A 25538-nucleotide genomic window follows, 5' to 3' on the forward strand; every position below is an offset into this window, starting at 1 on the left:
TTACAAAAAATTTTAAAAATACAGCAAAGTGCTGCCTCAGCACTGAGACCCCAGCCCCACCCAGCATGCACAGGCCTGTGAGCTCAGCTTGGTGGAAGGTCATGGCTCATGCTTCCCAGCCTAGCATGGGCTTCCCAGCCAAGTCACAGCACCATAAAGCTACAGGCCCGCTGGTTACTAAGGATGCACTTCACCAGTGTCCACACCCTGTACTGTTCCTTGGAGCAGAGAAACGGGGCGTGAGACAGCAGGGACTGGGGCACCGGAGGGAATGCATGGGCAGAGGCTGAGGAAGAAGCGCCCTCTGCTTCCCCTAGACGTGTTGCCTCACAAGGGACAGCCACGTTCCCCACCCCTCACTCTACCTGCACCTCCCTCTGCAGTGCAAAGGTGTCACTACTGTTTCCCAGCCCCCTTCTTCTGTTTCCTCCTGGGTTTTCACCATAAGCCCCCTCTCCCACATGCACACCCCCACCAGGATGGGCCTCTGAGTCTGGTACCACATTGCCAGCAATGGATAGAGGTGGGAATGGAGGTAGAAGGGGGTCAATCCTTCATCCAGAGTAACATAGTAATCAATGGATCATAGACTCTCTGAAATCATGGCCTTTGACCTGCTCATTTTATAGAGAAGAGAGGTCCTGAAAAGGGAGCTGTCCACACTTAGAGGACTCCTTAGAAGCCAAACACTTCCCAGAAATCCCAGGATGGAACAGGGGAGACAGGGAAAAGTCAGCCTTGATAGCAGGAGTTCAGCCAACCACTGCCAGCATGAAATCCACCGGCTTCCTGGGTGCATATGTGCCATGTCACAGCAGTGTTTTTCCAAGGTTCAGGGGGGTGTGGCAGGATGGATGGACAGCTGGCTCCCTCGCTGGAACTAAAGTATACATCCATGCCCTCTGCCATGCAGCTAGCAGTGCCTCTCTCCAGAAAACACAGCGTAGACCCCCCATTGCCATTGTGCAAGGTCATAGGTCTTGCTTGGCCCATAGGATGTTAACACATGGGACAAGCACAGAGACCTTAACCTTGCATGTATGAGCGGCTGGTCCTCCTGCTCCCCTCTGAGGCTCTGTGAGAAGAACTTGGCCCAGACAGGCACCACCCCTTCAGCATGGGCCCCAGCATGAAGACACAAGCCAAGCCAGCACCAGACCCGCTGACCCCCCAGCCCATGTGCAGGCGGCAGAGCATGACAGGAATAGCTTGTTGCTGTCAGTCCCTGAGATGCTAAGGTTTTTCCTAGGGAACAGCAGCTGACTAATGCATGAGTTATCCCATTTTCCATGGTGCATCTTCTCCACTCTTGTTCCAAGTGAACCCTTGGCTGCCCCCATAACAATCTGTGTTCCATAGCAAGTACTTAAGATGGTTGTTACAAAGACTAGAAACAAGAGCTTTAAATATTTTCTTCTGGTCATTTGTGTGGCTCACGCCTGTAATCCCAGTACTTTGGGGGGCAGAGGTGGAAGGATGGCTTGAGCCCAGGAGTTTGAGATCAGCCTGAGCAACATAGCCAGACATTGTTTCTACTAAAAATTTTAAAAATAGTGCAGCATGGTAGTGAATGCCTCTAGTTCCAGCTACTAGAAAGGCTGAGACGGAAGGATCACTTAAGTCTGGGAGGTCAAGGCTGTAGTGAGCCATGATTATGCCACTGCACTCCAGCCCAGGAGGCAGAGCGAGCCCCTGTCTCCAAATAAACAAATAGTTTCCCTTTGGCAAATCCTAACAGCTGCCCATCCCTCCGAAGTTAAATGCTTCAGAGGACAGCATTTAACTCTCTCCAGACAGATGAATACCTGTGCTTTTGTCTTCCATCTGCTATCCACAGCCCTCCGCTTCCTCTGCTCTGCTCATCAAACACTGTTTTATGAATGATGTACTGCCCAATTCTAGCCTCTAAACTAAAAGCCAATAAAGGCACTTTAAACGGGATGTGTTGTAATCTTTTCTTCTGACACCTTGTAGCTATGGATATGACTTGGGGACTTTGTTCAAGGTCTCCAGGACACACAAGGAGCTGTTGTCCTCACATATCCCAAGAGACTTCTGGTGTCGCTTTAAGTGGAGTATTTTATTCTCTTCAGAGGACCTGAGCATGTAGGAGACAACAAATGGGGAAAAGAAGGTGAGTTCAAAATTAAAACCAAGAAAAAAAGTTGTTTACCATGATTGCAAGAACAAGAATTCCCCAGCAGGGCTATTGCAGAGGAGTGTTTAAAGTTCGCATTTAAAATCATGTAATGTGTAAGCCAGATCAGAGATAACAGAAATTAAAATGAAACTGCAAACCAGAAACATGCCCTTCTCGGTTCTACTTCCTTCCCTCTCTGGGCCTCCAGTGTCTAATGTCATTGGAGGGTCTCTCCACAACTGCAACTGCCTGGGATGAACAGAGATGGGCAGGAGACTCGCTTCCCACAGTTCCAATGCCCGGGAGACCAGAGAAAAATAGCCAGAGCAGTGTGGGCTATGTGAGGTGTGCAAAACCTATGAGGCCTGGAGAGAAGTGAGTGTGGGACTTCAGTCATGTCCTTCCTACCCATGGCTGGGGGTCATTGTTTAAAGGCATTCTATTCCTGATGACCTGTCTCACCCATTATCTTCCCAGTCCTGGAAATACGTATGGCCAATCTACAGCATATGTCATCTTAATGTAAATTATTGGTAAACAATTTAGAAATGGCCTTTTTGTTCTTTAAAAACTCACTTGCAACTGCTGCTAATGGAGCATATCTTCAGACCAACTTGAATCTATGCCACCAAGTTGCAGTTTTCACATTTGGCCCATATAACCATTCTACTTATGTGAATTTTGCCTGAGTTTTTTCTTTTCTTTTCTTTTACATCCCCACCTTTGGCTTGCCAGGGGTACTGTGATCATAACTCACCATGGGGCTGAGCTGCAGCTGGAGTCGAATTCTATCACATGGAATGATCAAGTTCCGGGTTCATATTAGGTCTCAGGGCAGCCAATTCTAAGAAGTCCTGAATTCTAGAGGCCCTGTGAAGCCTCTTTCCATCCAGCTCGCAATGGAGACAAATCTCAAAGCTTCCATAGTTTTACTAAGCCCTTATCTTGTTCAGTTTCTTCACTCCCACAATCCAAACTCCTCCGAGGACTTGCTTTGTCCAAGCCTAAGATTCAGACGTTTATTCAAGGACAAGCAGGAAGCCAGAGGCCAGAGAATGGAGGAGGGCAGGCCAGGTGGAAAAGGTCATGTAAAAGTGGCCTCTCTCCCAGCTGGGGGCACAGCCCACTCTGAGAAGGCCCAGCCCAGCTGGCCTTTTATGAGGGCATGTATGTCTCTGCGTGTGTATGAGTGTGTCTGTGTGTGTGTCTGTGTATGTGTGTTCATGTGCATATGTGCATGTGTGTATGTATGTCTGTATGTGTGTATGCCTGCATGTATGTGCCTGTATGTGGGTGTCTGTGTGTATATGTGTGTGTATGTGTATACATATGTGTATGTGTGTATGTATCTGTGTATGAGTGTGTGTATGTGTATGTATGTGTGTGTCTGTGTGTATATGAGTGAGAATTTGTGTATGTATGTGTATATGTGTGTACATGTGTATATATATGTGTATGTGTGTATGAGTGTATGTGTGCATGTGTGTAAGTATGTGTATATGTATATGTGTATGTCTGTGTGTGAGTGTATGTGTCTATATAGGTGTGTCTGTGTGTACGTGTGTCCATGAGTGTATGAGTGTGTGTATATGTGTGTGTCTGTGTGTGTACGTATTTGTGTGTATGTCTGTACATGTATGTCTATGTGTGTGTGATGGTTAATATTGAGTGTCAACTTGATTGGATTGAAGGATGCAAAGTACTGATCCTGGGTGTGTCTGTGAGGGTGTTGCTAAAGGAGATTCACATTTGAGTGGGTGGACTGGGAAAGGCAGACCCACCTTCAGTCTGGGTGGGCACCATCTAATCAGCTACCAGCGTGGCCAGAATAAAAGCAGGCAGAAGAACGTGGAAAGACTAGACTGGCTTAGCCTCCCGGCCTACATCTTTCTCCCATGCTGGATGCTTCCTGCCCTCAAACATCGGACCCAAAGTTCTTCAGCTTTGGGACCCTTGGACTTTCGGCCACAGACTAAAGTTTGCACTGTCCACTTCCCTCCTTTAGAGGTTTTGGGACTCAGACTGACTTCCTGGCTCCTCAACTTGCAGACAGCCTATTGTGGGACCTCACCTTGTGATCGTGTGAGTCCATACACCTTAATCAACTCCCCTTTATATACACATCTAGCCTGTTAGTTCTGTCCCTCTAGAGAACCCTAATACAGTGCGTATGTATGTGGTTTGTGTACATATGCATGTATATATGTGCGTATGTGTGTGTGTGTGTTTGTGTGTGTGTGTGTCTGTGTGTGGCAGACCAGGTCTCATTAACGGCTGAGCAGGCAGGTCTCTGTAACACCTGTTTCAGCACTGACTGAGTAGTTAAGTTAAACATTAAAAGCTGAGAGAGCCAGTGCCCTTAGACAAAGGCTGGAATGTAACAAAAGCCACCAAGAGTTTTGCCCAGGCCTTTCCCGGGCCTTGAAGCATGACAAGATAACGAAGAAATTCTTAACGGGACCCGTTTAGGACTAAACAAGTTTTTACTGGGGTCTGAAGAAACTCCCCAGACCTCCACCAACAAGTTTGCTGGGGTCTGAAGGAACTCCCCAGACCTCCACGATTTAGCGGGAGACTAGATGAGGGCAGTCACCCCAGCACCTGGACCCATCTAGATTAAGTAAATTCGCTGAGACTCCAGAGGAAGGTCTTCAGGACTCAGACCTCAGTTATAGATTAGAAGAAGTTAATCACTTATGTCTTTAGATGAATGCACACTTACACATAGACATAAAGCTTAAAAGTTATATAAGCTCTAGAAAACTTTGTAATCTTGAGTTGGTTTGGCGATATTTTCCTCGCCTTCTCCCTGTACCCAGTTACAGAAATAAACTCTCTACTTTCTTAGTTCATCTGCATCTCGTTTTTGGGCTCAGAGAATAAGCAGCTCCACCCTTGGCTTGATCCAGGAACATGTGTGCGTGTGTCTGTGTGTATGTGTCTGTGTATATGCGTCTGTGTGTATATGTGTCTGTGTGTATGTCTGCGTACGTATGTCTGTCTGTCTGTGTGTATGTGTGTGTGTGTGTGGCCTTAACTCCATGCCCAATTACCATTTCCTAAACTATTAATTATAACAGAGCTGTGGGAAGTTACAGAAATTCCTTCAATTACCTCATCAAGCAATAGAGCCATTTTGTGTTGTATTCTGGCATTAAAGGTGTTAGCCTCTTAATTTTTATTTTTACACAAGTAAGTTCCAGGTAAAATTTTTATTTTCACACAAGTTCCAGTAAGTGGTGATTAACTGTTCACCTTCATGACAAGATCATTTGGCCCACGCTGCGTGTACTATTAATGCAATCCTTGCACCAAAGTGATGAGTTGGAAATGGAAAACGTGCAGTGAGTGCCAGGGTACTCTCCTCTCCCCTTTTATTTGTCAGCTCTAAAATCCTTGGCATTTCTGTGGCATCGATTTGTCAATGTCAGTGAGCAGTTAAGTTTCCTTAGAAGATACCTGATCACACATCAGAGAATGTTGTGATAATTTCATTGGTTGGTAAGCCTGATACTATCTGCAAAGGAAATCCTGATGAATTATCAGGATGCCCAGCAGCTAACTTGGGGGTATTCATGATCTTTTGTTAATGAAAGCACACTATGGCTAACATTTGAAGACACAGATTCTCCTTGCACAGCTACTCTCTTGGACTTAGTATATCTGGGTCTCAAGCAGACAGAGTCACACCTTGCTGGACATATGACAACCAGCAAAGTAATACTTCATTGGAAAAGATACTTATTAGATTATGTAATACACACTCAAATAATGCTCTAGGAATCACACACCAAATGACATGAAGTTGTGTTCTAAATATACTTATGATGGGCAGTAATGTTATTTTATTATGCTAAAAATTATTGAGAATCCCCGAAGATCCCCAATCAGCAGTTAGGAATAGAAAAAGAAAGGAAACTAACCAGTGCTGTCTTTTATACCTGTAATGGGATTTTTTTAAAGGTGAGAAGCATAGTACATCTCAGGGTGCTTGACTACAAGTAACTAAAACCAAGCCTAATTGACTTAGGAGAAAAAAGATTCATTTGAAAAGAAATGAGGTGGTTCACAAACCTATGGGAACCTAGATAACAAGGCTTGGCAAGTGAGCGCAGACGGAGTGGGCATGCCACTGTAGCAGGACCGAGGTCACACCTCACACCTCCCTGGTGAGCAAGCTGCAGCCCTCCCACCTAGCGCCATGGGTGAGGGACAGCCGTCAGGCCCTCCGACACCACGGCCTCGCACATGGCCATGGCATTTCCCCTCTCCTAGCCCACTGTCCCGTCTCTTTATATAATCAATTCCCAATTTAAAATCTAGAATTGGAATATCTGATTGCTTGACCCGAAGATAGGTGTCACACCCTACCTTCTGGGACCAGGAAGACAAGGTGTCTGGTGTCTTCAGCTTCCATACAAGGGAAGCTCTGACTTTTTCCACAACACGCAAAAGGGGGGATCTCAAAGAAGAAGCCCTTTTAAACATGACTTGGCTCCCAAAATTAAACATTAGAGCTGCAAATGTCCAGTTCAGAAAATTAAAGTAAAATATTATATTTGACTAAGGATCTAAAATATTAAAGATTCCTTCAGAAGCATAAGTTTGTAGAACGGTCACTGGGCTACCCTGAAAGGGTTGGTTTTTTCTCAGTGTGTTTCCAAGAGATAACTAGGACGGCTACGTTTAAAATAACCGAAGCCTTCAGAGTCATTAGTAATTCTAAGGCATTACTTTCGTGCTATCATACGAAACATAGGAACACATTGTGTGTTGTGGAGTAGCCGATTAGAATACTCACTTCTGCTTGTTAAGGATTGCAGCTACCATGTAACTGGACATTTCCCCCACTAGAACTCAACTGTAGCCATGTATTCCCATTTACTGTACCTGTTAATGCCAGGGTAGTCAAGCAAGAAAACTAGTAAATCTCCCAACGGGAAGCACTCCAGACCTCAGGGGCCCGAGGGGAAGAGCTGACTCAGCACCAGCAGTGTGGCTGCTCAGCCTGGTGCCTGCCCTCCACAGCCCTGGCCCTCAGAGTGGTCCCCAGACCGGCAACATCAGCATCCCTGGGAGCATCAGAAATGCAGAGCTCAGGCCCACCCCAGAGCTACCGAATCAGAATCTGCATTTTACACACCCCTCAGCTCAGAGCGTGTTTCTCCCTGGGTTCCATGGTCCTGTGCTGCTGCCAGCCTGGGGTTAGGGTATTTCGGTGTCACCTTGTGACGATGAAGCCTAGTTACCTCCAGAGAGATTGTGAGGACACGGGACTCCACATAGGGTTTTTCCTTGAGTTACATAATTTTCCCTCCCCTTCTCTGGGATTTATCTCCAAAGAAGCCCTCCAGAGGCAAGTGGCCAAAGGGAGGGGAAGTGCCTGCCCTTGCTGGGCGAGCTCCCAGCCCCCTCCTAGGGAGGCCTTTCTGCTGAACTCAGAGTTGTAGGACCCCTCTCCTGCTGGTGCCCCGCTCCGCTCAGACTGCCCAGCCGCTGGTGAGCACAGGGCGAGGCCTGCCCACCCTCAGCCGGTCCTTCGCGTGTGCTCCAGGCTTGGCAGCAGGAAGTGAAAGAGGGAAGGAAAATAACTGGACTTCCTCCCATGGGGAGGGAGAGGTCTGGCCCTTTTCCAGTCACTCAGAGAGGAAGTGAAAAGAAGGTGACACAGGCCCTCTGGATGCAGCCCAGGAAGTGAGGGGGCTGAGGGAACCCCCCGATCCTCAGGGGGAGCCCTGCCTGATGGGCTGGCAACCTTGCACCCCCAGCAGCCAAGTCCGGATAACCTATGTAGGGGTGCAGGGGTGGGTGTCAGGGCTGGGCAGCAAATGGGCGTGCATGGGGTTTGAAGCAGAGGAGAAACAAAAGCCTATGTCCATGCCGTTTTACAAAAGAGTTGGGTATTTAGCCAATTCCAGGCTGAGTCCTGGACCAAGCCCCATGTTCCGGTTTCTGCAGCACAGCAAGGCCTTGTCTAACATATTCCAGATGCTGCTCTCCATCCAAGTGAAGTGGCAATGGTGCCAGCCTGAGATTTCTGCCCTGAGTCTTAAGTACGAGAGTGTCGGCTGACGATAAACTCCTTTATTCTACCCTCTTCTGTTCTCATAAGGAGAAATTTAAATTCTGGAAGGGATGAAGCTTGCATTTATCCAGGCCTGTTAATGAAGAATGTTGGACTAAATGTTGAGAATTCAGACTGCGTAAGAAATTTGCTTCAGAATTCCCAAAGGATTCTACAAGGAGCCAGAAAGAACATTTTCTAACATCAGTTACTTGTTTTGTTTTAATAAACTCCTTCGGGATAAGATTTTTATTCCCACCATTGATCATATCATTAAAAAGTATATTCTCTGCACTGAATTTTTCTTCTCCTTGAAGTATCACCACCAAAACCTTGAGCATGTTTTGTCATTGATTTAGCTCTTCTGATCTTAGGACTTGAGTTTCATGTCACGGAGAAGCAAGTGTAAGCTAAATGTTACATAAACGATTGCCAGAATATCTGGGTGCTTACCAGTAAAGATAGGCCAGGTTATTTTCCTGTTATTTGCACTGCAGTTGGCAAAGCAAACACGAGGGGCTCCCTCATTGCTCAGGCTCTGGCTTGATGCATGTGGGGTTCCTGGTTTTGCAAGGGTCCCTCGCTTCCCGGTTCCCCTATCTGCCTCCTCCTTGGTCTTCTAGACCCCTTGTCTCTGCACTTGGCACACTTCCCACTTCTCCAGAAAAGGAGCAGACTTGGCTTGCATCCCCTTTCTGCCTAACTGTGAAGGATGTGCTTGTCTTCAGCTTTCTGTTTAAATGTTTATAAGACAGGGGAAATGTCTCCAGGGGTTGTTTGAAGGTTAAATGAGGAAGCACATAGAAGAGGTCCGGGTGCAGGTAAATAGCAAGTTAGCTTTAAAACCTTTGTTTTTCTGCCCCACCCTCCATTCCTGCCTCCACCTCTTTATTCCCAGCCTTGCCCGATCCAAGTCATCCCCACTCCCTTGCCCTCCATCAGGGACCTCTTTTCACTAGTTCTTACAGTCTCGGGTGATGTGGAATTAAATTTCCTGATCACTATGGTGGCTATGTTAGAAAGAAACCTACACAGTAATAGGATGACCTTTCTGCCACAGCTCTCCTGGCCCCGTATCTCCACACAGCCCTTGGACTCTTGCTAGCCAGTGGGATTTGGGTCAGCCCAGCCAGAGGGTAGGAATGGAGACTTCGGACTTGCAAACTACGAGTAACATTTGCTGAAAGTCTGGCTTCTAAACACAGCCAGGTAACCAGCTGAGACCATGATTGGATGCCTGTTGGAATTTGCTGCAGTGCTGGTCTGGATTACCTGCCTGCCCTGGGGCTTAGAGAAGGCTCACCTTCTGAAATGCGCATGTGATACAAGCCTGAACTTGTGAGTCATGCCTTCTGGGATTTTCACAGGATTTGCAGCTAAGACTCAGCACATGGTGTTTTTCTTGTGAAAATGAAAACATTTGGTAAGATGTGGGTGTGTGTATTCTTAATACCTGAGTATGATTGTTCTGTTTTAGAGACTTGGGTCCAGGCAGTGGCTAATAGCCCCAGCTTAACCCCTGCTCCAAGGAGCACCTCAATTTACCTGCTACCTGTGCTTCTTGCTTTTCAACTCAAGCAGGGCTTGGTGGGATCCCAAAGGAAACCTCCAGGTCTGCCCTGATAGGGAATTAAAATAAATGCACAGCAGAATTTCCCCCCATCCTTGACTGCTAAATCTTTGATGTAACTTTTAGACTGAGGAAAGATTAGTCCCTTGGCTCATGGAGCTTGCGGTTTGACCTTTCAACCCATGGCCCTTGACACTTCCTGTCTGACTCTAGAATCACCTGTGCAGGGTGAAAGCGATGAATGCCTGGGCCTCTCCCTAAGGGGTTAAAGCAGAAACCCTGGGGGAGGTGACTAGAATAGCTCCCCACAGGAGTTCGCTCTGTGACTGGGGTGAGGCCCTCTAGGGCATGGTCAGCCTTGGGCAGTCTCTGTGCGGCCTCCCCTGATCTGACACTGGAGTGGAGGAAGGAGAGGGTCCCGAGGCCACAGAGTGGAGGAAGGGTGGCCATCACTGCAGAATAAGAGATCACAGATGGCAGAGAATGGGTGAGGGCCAGAGGGAAAGTAGAGGGAGTGAGGGAGGAGAGGCCCACAGTGCCTAAGAAGATCAAATCCTGAGGTCAGGAGTTCGAGACCAGCCTGGCCAACATGGTGAAACCCTGTCTCTAAAATACAAAAATTAGTCAGACATGGTGGCAAGCGCCTGTTGTCCCAGCTACTTAGGAGGCTGAGGTAGGAGAATCGCTTGAACCTGGAAGGTTGCAGTGAGTTGAGATCACCCAATGGCATTCCAGTCTGGGCAGCAGAGTGAGACTCCGTCTCAAAATTAAGAAAAGATCAAGTCATTCCTCATCATGCTGCTGGAGGAGCCACAGTCCTTGGAGTTTAGCTCAACATCACGGTCACCATAGGGAGGCCAGGCCTGGGCCTGGGTCATGTATGGGGGAGGACTTGGAATGTACCAGAGTCAGCTACTGGCTCACCCCTTCAGGGGCTCCTTCCTGACTCCCCTCCAGGGCTGAGATGCCCAGGCACAAGCTGCCACCAGCACTCTGAAGGACACAGATCTCAGGCTTCTGACTCTGAACTGTTGCCTGGACCCACTTCCAGCCACCAGTCGGCATAGTTAAAGCTTGTAGATTTTGACAGCTAAAACGGAAGGCTGGCATTTTCCATAAGGCCTTCAGGTCTTAAAAAGAGGTGTCCTAACGAAACATGCCCAGAGTACCTTATATCTTGCTCAGGAAAAAGGAAGTGCACAAAATATTTTGTTGACAGGGATACACCACCACCTCCGTTGAAGCCTAGTGTTTTGGGACTCCATGTTAATCAGGAAGGCAGAGCCTTCCCTAACAGCCTGCTGCAGGCTGAATTAAAGAACAGCATTTAAAAGCCTGGAAGCAACCACAGAACAATAAAATACTTGGATATAGTCATCAATAGACACTAAAACCACTGGGGGAAGTGATTGGTGCACAAGGTATTTTATGTCTCCAAGCATCTCCCCATAGGTTACTTATTAACGGTAAGTATGGAGAAACTTATGAAGAAACCTGCAGACACTGCCTTAAATAATGATCAACATCATGTCACCAGTAATAGGACAAACCCACATCCTGGGCCTCCTGATGTGATGCACTGAGGAGGACACAGCCTCACCCAGGTGAAGCTTCTGTCAAAAGTGTTGGCCTCGAGTCTAATCATCAAGAAACAAAAAGACTCAAATTTATAAGCTTATAAATTATGTAAAATATTATTATAAAAACAACTGCTCTGTATTCCTCAAAAATTGTCAATGTCATGGAAAACAAATAAAGGACAGCAGTTGTTCCCATGCACTTTGATTAAAGCAACATGATACAAAATGCAAAGTGAGATCCTGGATTTGATCTGGGAGCAGATGGGAAAATACTGGAATGGGTATCTTGGGGATAACTGGAGAAATTTTTAAAAGAACTACTATTAGATAATTGTGTATTGGTGTTAAATCTCCTAAATCTGATAATTATGTGACAACAACTACCAAAAACCTTTTCTTCAGAAGAACTTCTTTTTCTTCTTTTTTTTTTTTTTTTGAGATGGAGTTTCGCTCTTTGTTGCCCAGGCTGAAGTGCAATGACTCGATCTCGGCTCACTGCAAACTCTGCCTCCTGGGTTCAAGCGATTTTCCTGTCTCAACCTCCTGAGTAGCTGGGATTACAGGTGCCTGCCACCACACCTGGCTAATTTTTTGTATTTTTAGTAGAGATGGGGTTTCACCTTGTTGGCCAGGCTGATCTTGAACTCCTGACCTCAGGTGATCCATCCACCTCGGCCTCCCAAAGTATTGGGATTACAGGCGTGAGCCACCGCACCCAGCCAGAACTTCTTTCTTAGGCAGAAGTATTTAGGGGTAAAAGACCATAATATCTACAACTTACTCTCTAATATGTATATGTGTTTGTGTATATATATAATTATATATCTATTTATAATATATGTATGTATATATAAAATAAGAGAGATAAGCAAATGCTAAAGTTGGCATATGGATGTGTATCACTCAGGGTTCAACCTCTCTCTTACTAGGACTGTAAGTTGTTATATGGTATTAATCCATATATAAGTTAAATTAATACCATATGCCAACTTACAGACCTAGTAAGAGAGATATATTAAGAGATATGCTGGCATATTTCACTTAATTATCCTCTGCTGACATTACATTTTTTACAATTGGAAGTCTGTGGCAACCCAGAGAGGAGCAAGTCTATTAGCACCATTTTTCCAAGACCATGTACTCACTTTATGTGCCTGTGTTACACTTTTGTAATTCTCACAATATTTCAAACTTTTTTATCATGATTATATCGGCTGTGATGATCTGTGATCAATGATATTTGATATTACTATTGTAATTGTTTTGGGGTGCCATGAGCAGCACCCACATAAGATGGCAAACTTAATCTATGTGCTGTATGTGTGCTAACTGCTCCATTAACCAACCATTCTCCCATCTCTCCCCCTCTCCTTGGGCCTCTGTATTCCCTGAGACACAACAATATTAAAATTGGGACAATTAGGCTGGGCACAGTGGCTCATGCCTGTAATGCCAGTGCTTTGGGAGGCCAAAGCGGGCGGATCACTTGAGGTCAGGAGTTTGATATCAGCCTGGTTAACATGGTGAAAACCCATCTCTATTAAAAATACAAAAATTAGCCTGGTGTGGAGGCACACACCTGTAATTCCAGCTACTTGGGAGGCTGAAGCAGGAGAATTGCTTGTGCCTGGAAGGCGAAGGTTGCAGTGAGTGGAGATCAAGCCATTGTACTCCAGCCTGGGTGACAGAGCGAGACTCCATCTCTGGAAAAAAAAAAAAAAAAAGGAAGGAAGGAAGGAAGGAAGGAAGGAAGGAAGGAAGGAAGGAAGGAGAAAGAAAGAAAGAAAGAAAGAAAGAAAGAAAGAAAGAAAGAAAGAAAGAAAGAGAGAGAGAGAGAGAGAGAGAGAGAGAGAGAGGGAGGGAGGGAGGGAGGGAGGGAGGGAAAGAAAGAAAGGAGGGAGGGAGGGAAGGGAGGGAGGGAGGGAGGCAGAGAGAGAGAGAGAGAGAAAGAAAGAAAGAAAGAAAGAAAGAAAGAAAGAAAGAAAGAAAGAAAGAAAGACAGACAGACAGACAGACAGACAGAAAGAAAGAAAGAAAGAAAGAAAGAAAGAAAGAAAGAAAGAAAGAAGAAAGAAGAAAGAAGAAAAGAAAGGAAGGAAGAAAGCCGGCCAGTTAATAACCCTACATTGGTCTCTAAGTGTTTAAGTGAAAGGAAGAGTTGCACCAGCTCTTCCACCATCACTCACTTTAAATGAAAATCTAGAACTGAGTTAAGCTTTGCAAGGAAGGCGTGTTGAAAGCCAAGACAGGCAAAAAGCTATGTCTCTTGTGCCAAAGAGCCTAGTTATGAATAAAAAGGAAAAATTGTTGAAAGCAGTTAAAGGTGTTACTCCAGTGGATCTGCAAATAGCAAGAAAGTGAAATAGGCCTGGTGCAAGGGCTCAAATCCCAGCACTTTGGGAGACTGAGGCAGGAGGATCACTTAAGCCCAGGAGTTCAAGACCAGGCAGGATAACAAAGTGAAACTTTGTCTCTACAAAAAATGAAAACACAGCCAGGTGCAGTGATGTGCATCTGTAGTCCCAGCAATCCATGAAGTTAAAGCAGTAGGATTGAGCTCAGTAGTTCAAAGTTGCAATGAACTATGATTGCATCACTGCACTCCAGCCTGGGTGACAAAACAAGACCCTGTCTCAAAAAAAAGTGAAATAACCTTATTGCTGATACGGAGAAAGTTTGAATGGTCTGAATAGATGATCAAACCAACCACAGCATTCCCTTTGGCCAAAGCCTAATTTAGAACAAGAACCTAACTCTCTTCTATTAAGACTGGAAGAGGTTAGAAAGTTGTGGAAGTTTGAAGCTAGCAGAGATTGGCTTATGATATTTAAGAAAGGAAGCCATCTCTGGCCAGGCGTGGGGGCTCACGCCTGTAATTCCAGCACTTCTGGAGGCCGAGGCAGGCGGATCATTAGGTCAGGAGATCGAGACCATCCTGCCTAACATGGTAAAACCCCGTGTCTACTAAAAAATACACACACACACACAAAAACTAGCTGGGCGTGGTGGCGGGCACCTGTAGTCCCAGCTACTTGGGAGACTGAGGCAGGAGAATAGCGTGAACCCGGGAGGTGGAGCTTGCAGTGAGCCGAGATTGTGCCACTGCACTCCAGCCTGGGCGACAGAGCGAGACTCCGTCTCAAGAAAAAGAAAGGAAGCCAACTCCATAACGTAAAAGTGCAGGGTGAAGCAGCAAGTGCTGATGTAGAAGCTGCAGCAAGCTATCCAGAAGATCTAGCTAAAATCATTGATGAAGTTGACTACACTCAGCAACAGATTTTCAATGTCGAAGCAACAGCCTTCTATTGAAAGAAGTTACCACCTTCTTTCATAGCTAGAGAGGAAAAGTCAATGCCTGTTTTCAAAGCTTCAAAGGACAGGCTGACTCTTTTGTTAGGAGCTAATGCAGCTGGTGACTTTAAGTTGAAGCCAACACTCATTTACCATTTCAGAAATCCTACAACCCTTTCTAATTATGATGAATCTATGCTCTACAGATAAAACAAAGATAGCATTTCTGTTCACAGCATAGTTTACTGAGTATGTTAAGCCCAATTTTGAGACCTACTGCCCAGAAAAAAAAAAAAAAGTCCTTTAAAAAAAATCGCTGCTCATTGACAATGCACCTGGTTACCCAAGAGCTCTGATGGAGATATACAAGGAGATTAATTTTGTTTTCATGCTGCTAACACAACATCCAGTCTGCAGCCCACAGATCCTGGAGTAATTCTGATTTTCATGTTTTATCATTTAAGAGATCCATTTAATATGGCTATAGCGGGTACAGATAGCGATTCCTCTGATGGATCAAGGAAACCTTCCAGAAAGGATTCTCCATTCTAGATGCTATTAAGAACATTTGTGATTTATGGGAGGAGGTCAAAATATCAACATTAGCAGAAGTTTGGAAAAAGTTGATTACAACACTCATAAATGACTTTGAGGAACTCAAGACTTCAGCAGAGGAAATAATTGCAGATGTGGTAGAAAGAGAAAGAGAACAATAATTAGAAGTGAACAATTAATAATTGCAAAGATATGGAACCAACCTAAGTACCCATTGACCAACGAGTGGATAAAGAAAATGTGATATATACCACAGAATACTATATACACCACAGAATACTACTCAGCCATAAAAAAGAATGAAATCATGTATTTTGCAGCAACTTTGATGGAGCTGGAGGCCATTATTCTAAGTGAAGTAAGTTAGGAAAAGAAAACCAAATACTGCATGTTCTAACTCATAAATGGAAGCTAAGCTATGGGTATGCAAAAGCATAAGGAGTGATATGATGGACTTTGGAGACTCAGAAATGGGAGGCTGGGATGGGGGGTGAAGGATAAAAAACTACATATTGGGTACAACATACACTACTCAGGTGATGGGTGCACTAAAATCTCAGAATTCACGACTATATAATTCATCCACGAATTGTTTATTACCATTTTACTATATAAGTCATTCATCCATCCACTCAACCAAGAACCTATTGTATTCCAAAAGCTATCGAAATAATAATAAAAATAAATAAAAATTTATTTAAAAGTAGAGCCCAAAGATGGGACTGGATTGCTGCAATCTTATAAAACTTGAACAGATGAGGAACTTTTTCTCATGGATGCGCAAAGAGAGCCGTTTTTTGAGATGGAATCGACTCCTGATGAAGATGCTGTGAACACTGTTAAAATGACAACAAAGGACTTAAAATATTATGTAAACTTAGATAATAAAGCAGTGACGAGGTTTGAGAGGACTGACTCCAATTTTGAAAGAAGCTTTGTTGTGGGTAAAATGCTATCAAACAGCATCTCATGCTACAGAGAAATCTTTTTTTTTTTTGAGATTGGGTCTCATCCTGTCACCCAGGCAGGAGTGCAGTGGCACAATCTCAGCTCACTGCAACCTCTGCCTCCCAGGTTCAAGTGATTCTCCTGCCTCTGCCTCCCAATTAGCTGGGACTACAGGCCTGTGCCATTACGCCTGGCTAATTTTTTTTTTTTTTTTTTTTTGTATTTTTAGTAGAGACAGACGTTTTGCCATATGCCATGTTGACCAGGCCTTGAACTCCTGACCTCAGGTGATCCGCACCTCCTCAGCCTCCCAAAGTGCTGGGATTACAGGCGTGACCCACTGTGCCAGGCCTACAGAGAATTTTTGGTGAAAGGGAGAGTCCATCAATGTGCCAAACTTCATGGTTGTCTTATCCCACCCCAACCTTCACAACCACCACTCTGATCAATTAGCAGCCACTGGATTGAAGGAAGGCTGTCCACCAGCAGAAAGATTATAACTCACTGAAGGCTCAGATGATTGTTAGCATTATTTAGCAATAAAGTATTTTTAAACAAAGGTATATATATTATATTTACACATAATATTATTTCAAACTTAATAGACTACAGTATAGTGTAAACATAACTTTTACAAGTACTTGAAATGAAAAAGTATGTGTGACTCACTTTATTGCAAAATTCACCTTATTGTGGTGGTCTGAAGCAGAACCTGCAATATCTCCAAGGCGTGCTTCGTGGTAAGCCATCGGCTTATGCAGTGGTGGTAGCTGGCAGGAACAAAAAAGGCAGGTCGTTGGGAAGGGCAGCTGGGGCTCTCAGGCACAAGCTGACACTGCTGTCCACAGTCACAATTTCTTCCTCCTTAGGGAAACTTAGTTCTGATTTCAGGGCCTTTGGACTAATTGCATCAAGTCCACCCAGGTCATCTGGGATAATCTCCCTTCCTTAAACTCTACTGACTGTTAACTTTAATCACTTCTGCAAATGACTTTCACAACACTTATATTAGTGTTTGACTGAAAACCTGGGGACTATAGTCTACCCAAGAGGACAAATAAAACTGACCATCTCTTTTTGCAACTTTTCTGTAAGTTGGAAATCTTTCAAAACACAGCCTTGGGGCCAGGCATGGTGGCTAACGCCTATAATCCCAGCACTTTGAGAGGCTGAAACAGGTGAATTGCTTAAGCCCAGGAGTTTGAGACCAGCTTGGGCAACATGGCAAAACCTCATCTCTACAAAAAAAATACAAAATCAGCTGGATATGGTGGTGTGCACCTGTAGTCCCAGCTACTCAGGAGGCTGAGGTGGGAGGATCACTTGAGCTCTGGAGGTAGAGATTGCAGTGAGCCAAGATGGTGCCACTGCACTCCGGCCTGGGTGACAGAGTGAGATCCTATCTCAAAAAGTAAAGGCAAAAAATGCAGTCTCACTCTGCTGCTACATTCCTTTCTCAAGTGCCAGTAAGCGAAGGACATTGCAGTAGAGGGGTCTGAGGAATCCTAACCACCCATCCCTTGCTGTTTCAGAATTCTGTCCCTGTGGTTACTACAGCTGCAATTTAGGGAACAGAATTGTTTTTCTTTACCAGCTTTTATGACCCAGTGCCATGCCTCAGGCACCTGACACAGTGCTTCTCAAACTTGCCTATGAATCACTTTGGGTCTTGTTCTTCAAGAAGGAAAACAACATATATCAAAAATTCGATCTACATGAAGAAAATGAGAGCATTAGAGAAGGAATAAATGAAAGTAAAACAAAAATGTTCATTTTTATTATGTATTTTATTTTTCTTTCACTCCTGCAAGTTAACTTGAATCAGGTTAATGCATTAGACATACATGTTAGCATAATACATTCATTCTCTTCCTCCAGATAAAACTTCTCTATGCTTTAATTTTATACTGTTTTCTTTGGCCCATATTCCAGCCTTCCCAAATAGCTATTTTCCACTTATTTCCTCTTTATCTTGAAAATCACCATGAGTGCTTCATGCACAGACATGTGGCCACAACTGCTCTAGTTACAAGCATGCAGGTGTTACACTGTGTGGCCAAGGATGTTTGGGCCCGCTTAGGGACCCCCACAGGCAAGGAGTCATGGTCTAGGAGGGGACTCAGGCTAACACTCATTCTTCTTTTCATAAAATCCTTCTTGGATAAATTAGACGTAAATTAACCATTACCTGCCTGATGTTGGATGTTACTGGCTCTACGTTTCCTTGTTTTGAGGCTGACCTTTATAAAAAGAGTGAAGGAGGCGAGGAAGGGAACCACAGATCTGCATACATAGGAATCGGTTCGTGCAAAGGCCCTGAGGCAGGAGTATGCTTCATACCTTCCAGGAGCAGCAAGAAGAGCAGTTAAGACAGGAGGTCAGAATATGGCAGGCAGATCATGAGGGCTTTGTGGACCCATTGGGAGGTCTTTGGCTTTTACTCTGGGTGAGATTGAAACCATTAGAACTTTACCATTCAGCATAGCAGCCACAGGCCTCATGTGGCTATTTTAAACTTTAGCTAATGAATATTCAGTGAAACCACAAATATGCCAGCCACATCTCAAGAGCCACATGTGGCCTGAGAATTTTGAACAGAAGAGTAGCGTGATTCGATTGAGGTTGTAAAAGGAGCCCTGGGCTTCAGAGGTGAGCATGGGCTGCTGGGGCTACCCGTCAGATGCTGCCTACAGCTGGCTGGTCTGGCCCAGTGGTGCCCATGAAAGTAAAGGCAGTGAATAGATCATCTAGATGTGTTTTGAAGGTGGAACCAGCAACATTCCCTGATAAATCAGAAAAGAAGTTGGTGAAAGGGGACTCCAGGTTTTGGCTTGAGCAACCAGAAAGGTGGAACAGCCCTTACTGAGCAGAAGAGGCTGGGAGTGAGGGAGGTGGAGGGGTAGGCCCCACATGCAGCTGAAGGCCTGGGTGGCCTGGGGTGTCTGGAGCCATCCGGGAGAGGGGCACTGAGATGGACTTGGAGGTTCATCAGGAGTTCATGCTGGAGACATCCATGCTGGAGACATGGGTGCAGCGTTTGGGTTAAAGCCCCAGATGTGCCTCAGGAGACCCCCGGGGTTAGAGCTGCGGCACTGGTGTCTGCACCTTTTAGTGACCTGTGATGACCTGCACCACACTGTGTTGAAATATCTGTTTATATGGCTTTCTCTTTACAGACCCAGGACTTCTTGAAAGCACAAACGTACCTTTTACCTCATTAAAGTCAGAATCTCACATCTTAGGTATTCAATGAATATTTACTAAACTAAGTGAAAGAATGAAAAAGGTAATGCCTATTATAAAGGATCAGTAAGAACAAGATGGGTCTACCACGATGTGATTCACATGCAAATGATGCCTAGAAAGAGCATTGCCCTTTAGGTAGGACCACCCATGGTCTCAGGCCCAGCATGACAACTGAGGACAGTTACACTCACCAACATTGGCACCTAAGATAAAGCACAGATTGCTGCAATTGGCCACTCGAACTGCCTCATGGCTAGTTGGACCTGACTGAGGCAGGTGTATCTCTCTGAAGAGCTATTGGCAGTCTTTTTTCAAGATTCATTAAAACAACAACAACAACAACAACTTTGTAGCCCCGGACTCAAAAATTTCACTTCTAGGAAGAAAACAACCTATGCACCAAGATTTTTTTTCTGTAAGAGTGTGTATCACAATATTATTCATACTAGAAAAAAAAACTGAAATAGCCTAACAGTCTATCATTAGCAAAAAAATTAACAACTAAACTATGGAATACTCAGAATAGGAAATGAAACAAAACTTTCAAAGACAATTTAACAACATGAAAAATGTTCATGACATAACGAAGTTTTTAAAAAGCAACATGAAATTATAACCACCACATGACCTCAGTTCGGTGAAAATGCACACATGCACACGTGCACACACGCAGGCACATGCACAGAAGCATGCGCACACAAACTCACATGCACACGTGTACACACGCAGGCACATGCGCAGAAACATGTGCACACAAACTCACATGCACACATGTGTACACACGCAGGCATATGCACAGAAAGGTGCACACAAACTCACATGCACACATGTGTACACACGCAGGCATATGCACAGAAACATGTGCACACAAACTCACATGCACACATGTGTACACACGCAGGCACATGCGCAGAAACATGTGCACACAAACTCACATGCACACGTGCACACACGCAGGCATATGCACAGAAGCATATGCACACAAACTCACATGCACACGTGTACACACGCAGGCACATGCGCAGAAACATGTGCACACAAACTCACATGCACACATGTGTACACACGCAGGCATATGCACAGAAACATGTGCACACAAACTCACATGCACACATGTGTACACACGCAGGCATATGCACAGAAGCATACGCACACAAACTCACATGCACACATGTAAGTTATTTTTCTTACACTTTTATTCATTTTCTTATTCATTTTTGTAATGAGTATGTATAAATTTGATTCTAAAAATACAAGAACTTTTATTTTCAAATATGGAGAAGAGTTGGAGAAATCTGTTCGTTATCTTCGAAAACTGGATTTTACTCCATTGATGGTGACACTTTTACCCCATCCTGGATTCTGCTTGGAGCAAAAAGTCAAAGTAACCTTAGGAGAAAGAGAGAGATGAAAGAGAAGGAGCAGGGAGAGTGGGGGTAAGGCAGGGCAGTTGGTCCAGATTAGAAAGGAGAAAGGGGAAGCAGTGGCAAAAGCTTCGAGTGCTCGAGAGCTGCCTCCTCAGCAAATGCTGCTGAAATCCAGGGCTGTGAGTGTCAGGAGCCTCATGTGTGGCAATCGAAGACTGATGTATGAATATACTGTTTAACATGGATACATCTCAAAAACATCATGCTGAGTGAAAAACGGTAAGCATAAAAGTCTACATGATGTAAAAATCTGTCTGCATGCACTTCTGCAATAAACAAAACTCATCAATAGTGAATGAAGCATTGGTGCAGTGGCTGTCTCAGAAATGAGGCCCCCAATGGACTGGAAAAGGGGACGAGGGAACTTTCTAGGGGGTGATCATGCTCTGTATCTGATAGAGTGTGACTTTGTCAAAATTTAGTGAATGTATGCTTCAGATGTGTGCATTTCACTACAGGCAAATTTTATAACAAATGAAAAAGGTATAAATAAATGATGAGCTCGAGTTCATGATATGCATACTAACACACGTTTAAGAGTGGAGTATACTAATGTCTGCAACCTACTACAAAATGCATTTTTAAAAAGACAGATTGAGGATGTTTAGAGGGACAGAGCAGTGGACAGGTGAGAAAAAAATTAAAGTCTAATATTAATGACAGAATCATGGCGGTGGGTAGATAGGTGTTTGCTGTAAAATTACTCTAACTTTGATGAATGTTTAAATATTTTCATAATAAACTATAGGGGGAAACACATGCCACACCCCCACAGCTCCACCTTACCCTACACCCATCCCTTTCCCATCACCCCCACTCCATCTGCACTCTTCCCATTCTTTGTTTGCTTCTAGTCCTCCAAGCCCCTTACTCTTACTTGGCAACAGGATTTTCTGGTAGGGCAGAGTTTTGGCCTGGCTGGCTTCTACTGTTAAAAAAATATTCTGTAGACACTTATTAAAATGCTAAGGGAGACTTGATTCAAGACTATCGCAGTGGGGGTCAACACTATTGCAATAAGAGAGAGATAGAGCTCAACCCTGAACACAATAAGAATAAGTGGGATTTACAGCCAAGGAACATGGTGTGGAGGGGTGATGTTGGCAGGTAGAAAGTTACTAAGCAGACATCAAGGGAAGGGAGTGCTGGCTGAACTAACTTAGCAGGATTCTGACAGGATGCAGCAGGAGGCCTGGGCCTCCAGCTCCAGCACCCAGTGAGTCAGCTTAGCAGGATCCTGGGCAGGAACAGGAATCACTCTCCAGGTTACTGAACTCTGCTAAAGGAACTGATATTCAAAGCTGCAGAAACACTAAGAGGGGAGTGTTACAAGAAGGTGGATCTAGAAAGGAAACTGACCACTCAGAGATGCCAAAGGGATTGCTCAACCAGCTCAGAGCCATCTGTTTTCTTCCTGGCCAGGCCTCTGCAGGGAGTCAGGTGGAGCCCTGGCAGCACCAGCTAGCAGCCTGTTTCCCTGGAGGCCTCTCTTTCTCCCTTCCACTCAGATGTGGTTCTTCAGTCACTGGCTCTGCTCTGGTGAATGCACTCCTTGAGAAAATAAATGTTAACCCTATAATCCAAAACGATGAGCACCGTTTACACACTGGCTCCTGAGCAGAAATGTCCCAAGGATTCTCATTCCCCCATGAAGTGCAAAACAGACCGCAGACACTGGGCTCGGCCCATTCTCGTCTCTGTCTGCAAGGCTGCCAGCAGGCTTCCCGTGCGTATCGGTTTCCTAATGATGTGGCATCATCTCTATTGGAGCCAAATGCATTACCAACATTGGCCTACAGTCTAGAAGCAAGCATCTGCATGTCCTCCATTGCTGGGGAGAGAGAGGGGACAAGGAGGGAGCGTGTGTGTAAGGGACAGGCTTGACCCCAGAGAACTCCGGGCACTCCACAAAGAAGGCTCCTGGGCTTCGGCTTTGAGAAGCTACCAAATCCCGTGGCTGTTCAGTCCAAGCTCCTGCTGTAGAACACTGAGTGCTAATTGCTCAAAACCCAAAGTGCAGAATCTCAACTCTTGGCCAACTTGATTTAACCAGTAGCACCTTTAGGTGCTGTTTATGTGTTTGGTCATTTATTTATTATAGCATTGTTTAGTGTTGGTATTATTGCTTATTTATTACAGAGAATTTCTGCCATTTACCTAATTTCTCACTCTGCTAATTCAGAAAATGGGATCAATAATCAAAAAGGCAGCCTGGGAGAACATGACTTTCTCTTTCATCACCTGGCAGAAGAGAAACATGTCCCCTCCTTGGCAGCTGGACTCCTCCAAGTTACATGGGTGCTGGAGACCCCAGGCTCAGTCCTAGGTCCATTGTTTCTCTCTGTGTCTCTGCTAGCATGTCTTTGAAGCTGTAGGCTGCTCTGTCACTTTCAATCATGTTTAAACATCATCACTGATGCCCAGGCACAACAGTTTACAAGGCAGTCCACCTCTCCAGACACATGACCACAGAGAAGGCAAAACATTTGCTCAAGGTCACCAAATATCAGGAGCAGCTGCCCAGCTACTGTAACCTTTCACTTCCTACTACAGCATACTGAACACGGCTCCTGCGGCTCCTGAGAGCACCCTACACTGGTGTCTGTTCTACAAGGGTTAGAGAGGTCGCTGCATCAGGCCAGCTGACCCTCCCTGCAGCAGGTGCCTGCAGGGCACATCCTGACAGAGGATGACCACTGGCAGCGGCATCACATACAGGGAAATAGGCCAGCACTCCAGCTCCCACCTCACACCCCACCTACCACCATGCTCCTGCTATCTGGGTGACCTGCACCTCTTTCCTAATGACAAAAGACAGGGGATTTGTGTGTATTTCACTTTACCCTCTGCACAACACATCCTCCTGAGACTCGAGCCCCAGTGGCCAGGGAAGGTGGGAGCCACAGAGAAGAACCAACTCCCATACTTGGGAAATGACTATTCTGCTCACAAGCCCCTGGCCAGGGGCCGCCCTCTCTTTCCCTCTCTGGGAATCTCTCCCCATGTCCTGTCTAACTAGGAGGCATATGTGCAGCCCTGTTTGAAGACCTTCCCGCCCTCACCCACCATCCCTGGGCCACCTGCTGTATCTGCTGGGCTGCATGGCTTTTCTAGGGGTGCTGGATTCGCAGTGGGGTGAGATGGTCACCAGACCTCAGGTAACAAGGTCCCCTGTCCGAATACTGAACATGAGCACCCATGAGTAACACTGTTCCCACTGCCGGGTTCCTGCTGATCCAGCCACAGCCATGGCCGAGCCCCAGGATCACAGCAGATCTGGGCTGATCCTGGCCGACCCTCACCTCGACCACTCCCAGGAGAGTCCTCTGGGTGCCCTGCAAAGGCCCAGGGTTTCCTGGTGTTTCTGGCCAAGCTGCCACCTCGCCATAAGGACATTTGCCACAGGGTCACCTTCAGGCGTGGAGGGTGGGGTTGAGACAACAAAGGGAACAGCTGTCTGTTCAGAGCCTCCTTCCACCCTCCCCACTCCTGGAGTCACTTTCCAGCCCAGGCCTGCAGCATCCCAAGCTGGGGACTTTGTCATCCCACAGGGCACCCTGCTGATCAGGTCCTCTCAATCTGGGGAGAAGGAGAACTCACAGTCCTGGCAATGAAGCAACTCAGGGGCCGCTGGAAAGCCACGCTGAGCAAAGGACGAAGACACACCCAGGCTCGCTCTGCAGGACTCCATTCCTGGGAAGCTCAAGGACAGGCAACAAAGGAGTCTATAGGGCCAGATGGGATCTGCCAGTGGTGGGCATGAGGGTGCGCTGCAGAGGCAGGGGGACGCCATCTGGGGCAAGGCAGATGTCACAGGTCTGGACAAAGTGGTAACACGGGCATATGCATTGATGAAATCCCCCATGTTAGACATTTTGTTGTCTGTAAATTCTACCTCACTCACAGCGATGTTCTAAACTCAGGTGAGTTTTCCAAGCAGTGCAGAGGACCAGCGCCGGCAGTGTGGTGCCCAGAGGGGAGGAGCAAGAGACACCCGTGGGCTCCCACATTCATTCCGCAGCTGCTGCTCCCTCTCCTGACGCCCCCACCGCCTGCCGCCTGCCAGGGGTCTCCCTGCACCTTCCACCCGGCCCCACCACCTGCTGCCTGCCAGGGGTCTCCCTGCACCTTCCACCCGGCCCCACCGCCTGCCGCCTGCCAGGGGTCTCCCTGCACCTTCCACCCGGCCCCACCCAGTTACCGTGAGACTCCAGGTCGTTCCCTTCCCTGCTCACACCCCCTCCCGGAGCTTCCTCTTCCTGGGCAGGCACGCCCAGTCCCGCCTCAGGGCCTTTGCACTGGCCCTTCCTGCTGCCTGGGGCTCTGTTTCCTGTCTAGGCAGGGCTTGTCACTGTTCCAGTCTCATAGAGACCTCCCTGCCCAGGTCCAGTGGCATCACCTCTCTCTATCCCATACTCTTTCACTTCCAGCAGAGAGACTAATTTCCTGATGTTAATTATTGATCACTATTCGCCATCCTCCCACACACCCTAATGCTGGGCTGTGCAGTGCCACAGCCACCAGCCACATGTGGCCCCAGGGCTCTTGAAATAGGGGCAGTATAACTGACACCCACTCTAGGTGTAAAAAATACACAGGGAATTTCAAAGACTCAGTATGCACACCCAAAATAAAGTAACCTATGTTATTAATGATTCTTCTTATGTGTTGAAATAATATTTTGGATATATTGGGTTAAGTAAGAAATATCATAAAC

This window comes from Rhinopithecus roxellana, chromosome 13 (assembly GCF_007565055.1).
Source record: "Rhinopithecus roxellana isolate Shanxi Qingling chromosome 13, ASM756505v1, whole genome shotgun sequence".
NCBI lineage: Eukaryota > Metazoa > Chordata > Mammalia > Primates > Cercopithecidae > Rhinopithecus > Rhinopithecus roxellana.